Genomic DNA, 10,305 nt, shown 5'->3' on the forward strand with positions numbered 1-10,305 from the left:
GCCATATGCCGAGTGATTGGTGAGAGCTGATTTTCGAGTGTCTTCAGTGTGTCCAGCTTACAGGATGATACAGAACGCCTCTACTGTGACTACATATGATGTTGCGAGGAAGCTGATTGAACACCGGGTTAGGCTTGGCTGGGTGAATTGTCAGGGTTCCATGAGGGATCCTGATGATAGGTGTTATTGCTGTTGGGGCCGGGGCCACATGTCCTTGCGCAGGACTGATTGCTCGGCTTTGTGTTACAATTGCGAACAGCCTGGTCATCAGCGGGCCAATTGTGAGAACCCGTGGGTATGCGTTATTTGTGGGAAAGCGGATCATCCGACAGATGAATGTGCTGCTTGCAGGTGAGTTATTGTCCTTGTGTCTGCAGGCTTTATGGAGAGTGGTTGCTGTTCAATATCTGGCTTTCTGGTTTCTCCGGTAAGGGGGCGTTCTAATTTATTTCAGTACCATGAAGGGTGGGTTAGTAATGGGGTGCTGGATAGCCCCTTGTGAAGTCTGTGCCTGTCCACACTTGTGCGGGTGGCTGTTGGTGATGAAGCATGAGGACTGTAGTGCAGTGGAGCTGGTAAGACAAGAGTACTGGCAGGTGCAGCTTGTGGGTTGCGCTTGTTAGAGGCAGATACTTGAAGGACTGACTCCCGAGGTGGGTCACTGGACACAACTTTGTCGGACCTGATGATTTCACACTGGGAGTTAGACAAGGAAATCAAGATCCTATCAGTGGGCCTGCCTGTCATGCTCGACTTACAGCTGGAGGCGGGCTCATGAAAGACAGGTGGGAGGAGGTGAAAAAAAATTATTATTAATAAAATAATAAACCAAACTGGTAGACAAAGCATTAGTAGGATTATTTTTTCCTTTAAAGCTAAAAAAAAGATTGTTGGTGGTTTGTTTATTATGAAATTAAAAGTTTCTTTGTCACCCCCTCTCTCTCATAATAAGACACCTCTGGTGTTTTGTTATTCTTGCTAGTATGAAAAATCAATGGTTCATAGGATCTGTGAAGGTAGCAACCCCATTGCAAGACTATATGTCTCTGTTTTCCATCTCTGAAGCAAATGGTAAATATTAATTATGAGAATATTCTCAATAATTATGTAATGATAGATTAGGAAAATTTTAGAGGTGTATTAAATTGTAAATTGATTTGATAACACCAAAACAAATAATAACATTATCTATCATGTAATAAACTATTTTTTTTCCTACAAGAAATTTTCTTTTGTAACTTGAGTGCCATGCTTGAAGAAAATATTATACTACCAGGTATTGGTTGCATTAATGGTTATTTTGAAGAACTTGTTATTTCTTAACAAAAAGAAAAACAAGCAGAATTTTTAGGGAATTATTGGTGTGGGAAGAAGGACAACGAGTTTATTACTTCAATGTCTGTAATGGTAAAGTATTTACTTGAATATCTGCAGCCGTACTAGAAAAATTGTTTATATGGTGTAAGTTTTGTGATACAGATGTTTCAAACCAATATTCTTGGACTTCATTTTTCTAGAAGAAAAATATTCTTAAGCAAAAATAAGCAAATGTTTGTCCTCTGTGTTGGTTAATTGCAAAATGCAAGAAATTAAATAAATTATATATAAAATATGCTGTAATTTATTTCACTTAGTTATTTAAGTTGCTGTTATTTTAGAAGTGAATATAATTTGTTTTTTTCAATAACAGTGATGTCTACTAATTTATTCATATGCTATGTTTTTGTAGTAAAATTCGTTTTATTAACTAATTTGTGTCAAAAGTCATACAGGACAAACTTTCACATCACAAAAAAAACCTTTTCACTCAAAGCAACACAATTTGTGTCCCATAAAAAATTAAATGACAACTGAAGTGGCATTAAGCATTTTAAAGAGCAAATTAAAAATGAAATTCATATGAAATTATTAGTCCTACTATTGAAATCACTGACCCTGCTTATATAGTGTAGATTGCTTATGATCACATTTCCCTAAAATTGATTAAAAACTTGTTTTTTACCTAATTAAATAATACTCCTGATTTGACTGGGAAGGTTCTCATTAGAAACAAATGTACATGCTGTATTCACTTTCTCAGAATGGCTGTGATATCTGAGAGGTTTTTATTAAATCACTCATGTATAAAAATAATATGACTAAATAAACACTATTTTTTTAAACATTATGTTAGTTGGGTAGATTGAACACAATTAGCATTATGTACTTATATTCCTGTAGATTATCAAATTTATTCCATATATAAATAGAATTAATAATATTTGAATTATTATTTATTGTTAAAATTCTTTAATTGTAAAGATTTTATCTATACTTGAGTACTGGAATAATGATAACAAACTTCATTTCTCTTTATAAATTTTTCAATCAGTTTTCACTAAACTTACCAAATGCTCGAGCTAAGAGAATTATAATTGTATTTGGCAGGTGGTTTTTTCTCACTGCCTCAGGCAATCGCTTCAGCACTTGCAGGTAGTAATATTGGTTCAAGTGGTGCCCTAAGGAACAAATTCAATGTGAATGACTCCTTTGATGTTGAAAAAACAAACCATAATAATTTCACATTTGATTTTACTTGCTATGCTTTTATTGGTCTCGGCGATGAAGCTGTCTTCCACTGGCTGGAATGCTGTTTTATTTCATGGTCGTAGTTGCAACACCAAGATTCATCCCCTGTTATGACTTTTGACAAAAAGTTCAGTCAGTTTACGTCTTTTCTTTCAATTTCTGCTACACTGGCTGATAGTTTTCACTCTGGTGATCAGAAAGTAGTCATGATAAAGACTTTGGCTCTGATGCTTCTTATGTTCAAATCGTCAGGGCATGAACCCAGGAATTCCAGTCATTTCCTCCAATTTGTCGATTTTTCTGCGATGATGAAACATGATGGCACCGTGCCCTTTTATAACATTTTCATCTGTCCTGGACATTGAGGGGTGATGGGAACAGGGTTCATCTTGAAGTGATTTTTAGTCACTTCTTAACCAGGGAAACCACTCATAAATTCTTCTCTGGGTTAGAAATTCCTTCCCATAAGCTTCCCGAAGCATTGAAACTGTTTCTGCTGGTGTTTTTTTTTAACAGTTAACAGAATTTGATATTGGTGTGTTGCTCCTTAAAGTTTATTGATTTCGAAATTGCTATGAGTATTGGAAGGGGTTTAAAAAACAATCGCTCTGTCTGCTGCAATGGTTTCTCATGAACATTACCTGGCTAATCGAGCAGGGAGAGTAAATGCACTTGGCGAGAGAGGGCTGCACTACCAACCACTTGCCTGCAGAAAATAATTCTGGTTTTTTTAGGGTACACCTCTTCTGCACAGTAAGTATGTAATACCAGAGTTAAGTCATCATCTTGTATGTTGCATAAATTCATTTAAAAAAGTAGGGTGCAGAAGCCATTTTTTAAATGTTGGTTAAAGGCTTTGTACTTACAGTAACTTTATTAAATATTTCACTTTACTTTATAAAATTCCTTCCCGATCAGATAAAGAGATGATTTAAATAGAGCTAACCTCTGGAGAGAAATTTGTGGTAAAATCTTAGAGATGTACTAGCTTTGTTGGCCATAATTAAGATAAAGGTTTAGTAAATATATTATACATAGATTATGCATGATCATCTCTATTCCTCTTAATAGAGATCTGTGTGGAAGAGCTCTCTGGATAGAGATCTTAAATGGAAGAATGTGGGTGAAGTATATAAGATAGATTACTGAGGATGTAGGACGTAGTAATTACATTTACGTTTAAAAGTTATCATGAAAGGAAAGGAATGAAAAATAGAAATTAGTCAAATGCCTAATGAATGAATATGAAGTATGCTCAGAAAAATACCAGATTTTATTTTTTTCTAATCATTATTAATAATTTTACAGATTATTGATTGGTTCTTGTCCCCTTCAAAGTACTTTCCTTCCCAACTCACACCCTTTTTTCAGTGGTGTTTCCACTTCGCGAAGCAGTCCTGGATAGTTTCATTTGAAATGGCCATTTAAGTTCGTCATGAATTTGCTTTAAAGTCATCAATAGCCTATAGGTGGCATCCTTTCATAACTGATTTTAATTTTGGAAATAAGAGAAAATCATAAAAAGCCAGGTCTGGCGAGAAGGGCGGCTGAGGGAGGAGAGTCATGTGATTTTTGGCACAAAATTGATGAATTGACAAAGCTGAGTGTGTGGGCACATTGTCTTGGTGAAGGAACCATGAGTTGTTTCACCACAACTCTGGTTGTTTAACGTTGAGCCAAGTATTCAAAATGTACAATCCCATTGAAATTGATAAAACAGAGAGCATCACTTTGACATCAGATCGAGACTGACATGCTTTCTTGGGTTGTGGAGATCTTTGAAGCTGAAGTTTGATCTTGATGAAGTTGTTTGAGTGCGTATTATTTCTACATGTTAAATATGTAGAAAACATGTTTTATACAGGATTATCATAAAAGAATGGTGCGGTTTTGAACATAAATTAAAACAGAATTACTTACAGTTTATGTTTTTTATTTTTCAAATTTGTAGTCTCAAACATTTTTTACATAATTAATAAATTTCAATATGTGCGCTCTTAGTCGCTCGACAAATGTCCAAACGATACTCAACTTCTCTCCAAACATTGGTTAACATTTCTTCGTTAATGGTTGTCATTGCTTCATTAATCATGTTTTTTAAGTGGTTGAGTTCGCAAATTATTTATGTATAAACAACGCTTTTGATGTACCCCCACAAGAGAAAGTCGCAAGGTGTCAGGTCTTGACTCCTTGGAGGCGAAAGTATGGGTCCTTGCCGACCTATCCGTCGATCTCAAAATTTTTCGTTCAAAGCGTCTGTGACCAATGCATTGAACTGCGGGGGAGCCACCATCTTTTGGAAATGAAGTCGATGAATGTTTTCGAGTTCATCCAGCTGAGGAAAGCAATAATTGGTTAACATGTCAAGATACACAAGTCCATTAATTGTTTTTTCAGCGAAGAAGAAAGGCCCTATTCCACGGTTTTTCATCACACAACACCAAACATTAACTTTTCACTCAACTTACCAAATGCCCAAGCTAAGAGAATTATAATTGTATTATTATGTTTTATGACTGCATAGTATCACTTTAGTCAATCCATTATCCATGTGTCTTTGATTGGACTGTTTGGACATTGTGGTCCTTCTAGTTCTTTCATAAGTTCCGATCTTTGTGCCCTTCTAGTGTTAAAAATGTTCATGTTGTGTGTTTTTGTCTTGTGATTGTGAAGCAAGTGTTTTTGTTCTTGATTTTCTTGTTTAATTTTATCTTGTCTGTAATGTCTTGCTGGTTGGTGGTGTAAGGCTGATTTTCTTCAGATCCTCTTCTATTTCTCCGATCCGTCTGCATTCCCTTCTTGATGTTTTCCAAATCAAGATTGTACTGTATAAGCTGTTTCAGAAATCTTGAATCTTGCATCCTTATGATATGTCCAAAGAATCCTAGTCTCCTCTTACGCATGGTATCAGTGATGGGTTCTAACTCTTTGTACATGACTTTGTTCAGCACAATCCACCACTGCCCGTCTTTCTGGTACTTTTTATTGATGCAGGTTCCACCAATTTTTCTTTTGATTTTCTAGAGTCTGTCTGTCTTTAATTGTTTGTTCATGTGGAAGAGCGTTTCTGCTGTATTAGTGGCTTCTGGTTTTGAAGTTCTTATATTTATGATTTAGCTTTGTCGATGTTGTTTGCTAGCAGTGCCAAGTAGTTGGCGAAATCAAGACAGTATGTTTTGATTTTTTAGCCTATTTCTACTTTTCAGGGACATTTTTTGAGCCATTCCCTCATTACCATTTCTAGAGTGTAGTTTAGTAATATAGCAATGAGAGCCCTTCGCCTTGGTCCAGTCCTGTTTTGATCTGAAAAGGTTACAAGAGCTCGCTTCTGAATTTTATCTTTGACTTAGTGTTTGTAAAGGTCAGTTTTATCATGTTTATTAATCTGATATGTAGTCTGAGGTGTCTTAGAATTTTTTTAGGGATTTTCTGTGGATGCAGTCTTAAGCTTTCTTGAAATTTACAAATGTTATCACCATGTCTCTGTTTCTTTTCTTGTTGCAATCCATTTCTAGCTTGAGGCTCATGATCTGGTCTGGATAGCTCCTCCAGGATCTGAAACTTCCCTGGTATTCTCCTAGTTCTTTCTCGAGTTATGGACCGATCTTGTTGAGGACGATTCTTGAAATAATTTTGTATGTTGTGTCTAGGAGTGAGATTAACTTTTAATTGTTAGGCTCTGTTTTGCCCCTTTTTTGTAACAGATAGATGAGGGCTGTCATCCAGTGTTCTGGTAGTTCTTCTTTGATCCAGATGTTGACAAGCTGTTGATGAAGGGCAATTTTTATTGATCTTCCTGCATGTTTCCAGATCTCTACAAAAGACTGATCTTTTTCTGCTGCTTTGTGATTCCTCATCTCACACAGTGCTTGGTAGAGTTCTTTTATTGTGGTAGGGTTGATATTTTCTGGGTGTTGTTATTGGGGGTGTTAGTGTTGAAGTTTAAGAATTCTATCGGTTTGTGTAAAGATTAAAAAAAAAATGTTCAAAATTTAGTTCATAATATTATATAATTACTCAATTAATTTATTTCACTCTTTGAAATGTCTTGTACTTCCTGTTATTTCACATTCTTCAGCTATATTAATTAATTAATTAAGTTAACTATATAATTACTACTTTACTTGAGAAGCAACCAATGGTACTGGAACAATTTAGACTAAATTATTGTTTTTGAGATTAAATTTAGTATCATCTTAACAGCTTATCAAGTTGGGCAAGGGGCATTTGTTGTGATTTTTAAAATCTATTTGTTCTATTTGTTGATAAATATTTGTCCACAAGTGAATAGTTTTCATAAAGAGAGGTTGCATTTCAACAATTTATCCAAATCCAATTTTAACAACCAAATGAAGTAATTTTGCCAAATAAAAAAATTCTTTTTAAATTAAGTGTTAACTAATTTAAGACAAGGATTGGAATTTAGATATGTTATAAAACAGTTTCACATTGAACCCAGTTAACAGCCTAAGGGCCCTTTGGGAGGTGCTAAAAACCACTTCTGGATTTTTTCTGAAAATGACTAGACATATATATATTCTTTGTAGGGTTGTATTTTTTGTTCTCATTTACATAATTTTTAGTAAAATAAAATATAATATGTTGCCTTTCAATTAAAAATTTAGATTATTACCACAAAAGTAGTCAAATATGTAAGCATTTTATTGCTTTAATAAACAGGGAAGATTGATTTTACTTTCATTCGAGATGATGAACATTTGGGATGGCAAAAACCGCTATGACCAATGAAATTCATCACAAAAATCCACAATGTTGTATTAAATGCAAATGAAGATATGTAATTTCCCTCTCTGCATTTTCATATAGCAATGATGGAGCGCCTTCCTTGGTAAAATATTCTGGAGGTAAACTAATATTCCGGAGGTAAAATATTCCGTAGGTTTCATAATGAACAAGAAGATAGGGAAGAGAATAGAGTATTTCAAAAGGCATAGTGGTTAGAATCATTGTAATAAGGATAAAATCAAAACCTAAGCCGACAACGATTGTTAACGTCTATGCCTACAAGCGCCCATGATGATGATGAGGAGGCAAAGTGTATATACGAAGAGTTTGATGAAGCAATTAAACACGTAAAAGGAGATGAAAATTTAATAATAGTTGGAGATTGGAATGCAAGCACTGGAAAAGGCAGGGAAGGAAATATAGTGGGTGAATACGGGCTGGGCAAAAGGAATGAAAGAGGGGACCGACTTATAGAGTTTTGCACGAAGTATAATTTAGTAATTGCCAACACCCAATTTAAAAATCATAATAGAAGAATATACACTTGGAAAAAGCCAGGCGATACTGCAAGGTATCAGATAGATTATATCATGTTTAAGCAAAGATTTAGAAATCAACTCGTTGACTGCAAAACTTACCGTGGAGCAGACATTGATAGCGACCATAATTTGGTGATAATGAAATGTAGATTGGGGTTTAAAAGCCTGAAGAAAAGCTGTCAGATGTATCGGTGGAATTTAGAGAAGCTTGAGGAAGAGAAGGTAAAGAAGATTTTTGAGGAGGACATCGCAAGAGGTCTGAGTAAAAAAGATAAGGTAGAAAATGTAGAAGAAGAATGGGAGAATGTTAAAAAGGAAATTCTTAAATCAGCTGAAGCAAACTTAAGCGGAATAAAGAGAACTAGTAGAAAACCTTGGGTTTCAGACGATATATTGCAGCTGACGGATGAACGTAGAAAATATAAGAATGCTAGTGATGAAGAAAGTAAAAGGAACTATCGGCAATTAAGAAATGCTATAAACAGGAAGTGCAAACTGGCGAAAGAAGAGTGGATTAAAGAAAAGTGTTCAGAAGTGGAAAGAGAAATGAACATTGGTAAAATAGACGGAGCATACAGGAAAGTTAAGGAAAATTTTGGGGTACATAAATTAAAATCTAATAATGTGTTAAACAAAGATGGTACACCTATATATAATACGAAAGGTAAAGTCGATAGATGGGTGGAATATATTGAAGAGTTATACGGAGGAAATGAATTAGAAAATAGTGTTATAGAGGAAGTTGAGAAGGATGAAATGGGAGAAACAATACTGAGATCTGGATTTAAGAGAGCATTAAAAGATTTAAATGGCAGAAAGGCTCCTGGAATAGACGCAATACCTGTAGAATTACTGCGCAGTGCAGGTGAGGAAGCGATTGGATAGATTATACAAACTGGTGTATAATATTTATGAAAAAGGGGAATTTCCATCAGACTTCAAAAAAAGTGTTATAGTCATGATACCAAGAAAGCAGGGGCAGATAAATGAGAAGAATACAGAACAATTAGTGTAACTAGTCATGCATCAAAAATCTTAACTAGAATTCTATACAGAAGAATTGAGAGGAGAGTGGAATAAGTGTGAGGAGAAGACACAATTTGGTTTCAGGAAAAATATAGGGACAAGGAAAGCAATTTTAGGCCTCAGATTAATTATAGAAGGAAGATTAAAGAAAAATAAACCAACATACTTGGCGTTTATAGACCTAGAAAAGAGGCATTCGATAACGTAGACTGGAATAAAATGTTCAGCATTTTAAAAAAATTAGGGTTCAAATACAGAGATAGAAGAACAATTGCTAACATGTACAGGAACCAAACAGCAACAGTAACAATTGAAGAACATAAGAGAGAAGCCGTAATAAGAAAGGGAGTCCGACAAGGATGTTCCCTATCTCCGTTACTTTTTAATCTTTACATGGAACTAGCAGTTAATGATGTTAAAGAACAATTTAGATTCGGAGTAACAGTACAAGGTGAAAAGATAAAGATGCTACGATTTGCTGATGATATAGTAATTCTAGCCGAGAGTAAAAAGGATTTAGAAGAAACAATGAACGGCATAGATGAAGAACTATCGCATGAAAATAAACAAGAACAAAACAAAAGTAATGAAATGTAGTAGAAATAACAAAGATGGACCACTGAATGTGAAAATATGAGGAGAAAAGATTATGGAGGTAGTAGAATTTTGTTATTTGGGAAGTAGAATTACTAAAGATGGGCGAAGCAGGAGCGATATAAAATGTCGAATAGCACAAGCGAAACAAGCCTTCAGTAAGACATATAATTTGTGTACATCAAAAATTAATTTAAATATCAGGAAAAGATTTTTGAAAGTATATGTTTGGAGTGTCGCTTTATATGGAAGTGAAACTTGGACAATCGGAGTATCTGAGAAGAAAAGATTAGAAGCTTTTGAAATGTGGTGCTATAGGAGAATGTTAAAAAAAAGTAGTTCATGGCAACACCATGAACACAAAGTAGTTCATGAGTGGCAACACCCATAAGTGAATGGGGTGCTACTATTAATCATAAACTTCATCCAGTTATGTATACTGTGTCATTGTGGAACTCCTCATGCAGAAATAACCGCTGACAGAAAGTAATTATTTGCCATTTATGAATAGGGCACACTAGGCTCGCTCATCGATATCTGATGACACAAACAGATGCACCCTTTATGCTCACTGTAACTGCCAACTAACAGACCACCACATCCTTGTAGATTGTGTCTGTTAAGCTACGTTGCATCACAAGTTTAATGTAGAGGCTAACATGCAAACTATTCTAGGGGATAATGAAATGTTGTTAGGTTAGCTTTAATGGTTTCTTAGGGCCGTCTGTTTATATTCAAGTATTAAAATTAATGTAGTGCATTTCAGGTATTCATGCCAATTGCTGTGAAGAATGGTTAATGTATTACTTTAATTACATGTATAATATGATAT

This window comes from Lycorma delicatula, chromosome 2 (assembly GCF_047948215.1).
Source record: "Lycorma delicatula isolate Av1 chromosome 2, ASM4794821v1, whole genome shotgun sequence".
Classification (NCBI taxonomy): domain Eukaryota; kingdom Metazoa; phylum Arthropoda; class Insecta; order Hemiptera; family Fulgoridae; genus Lycorma; species Lycorma delicatula.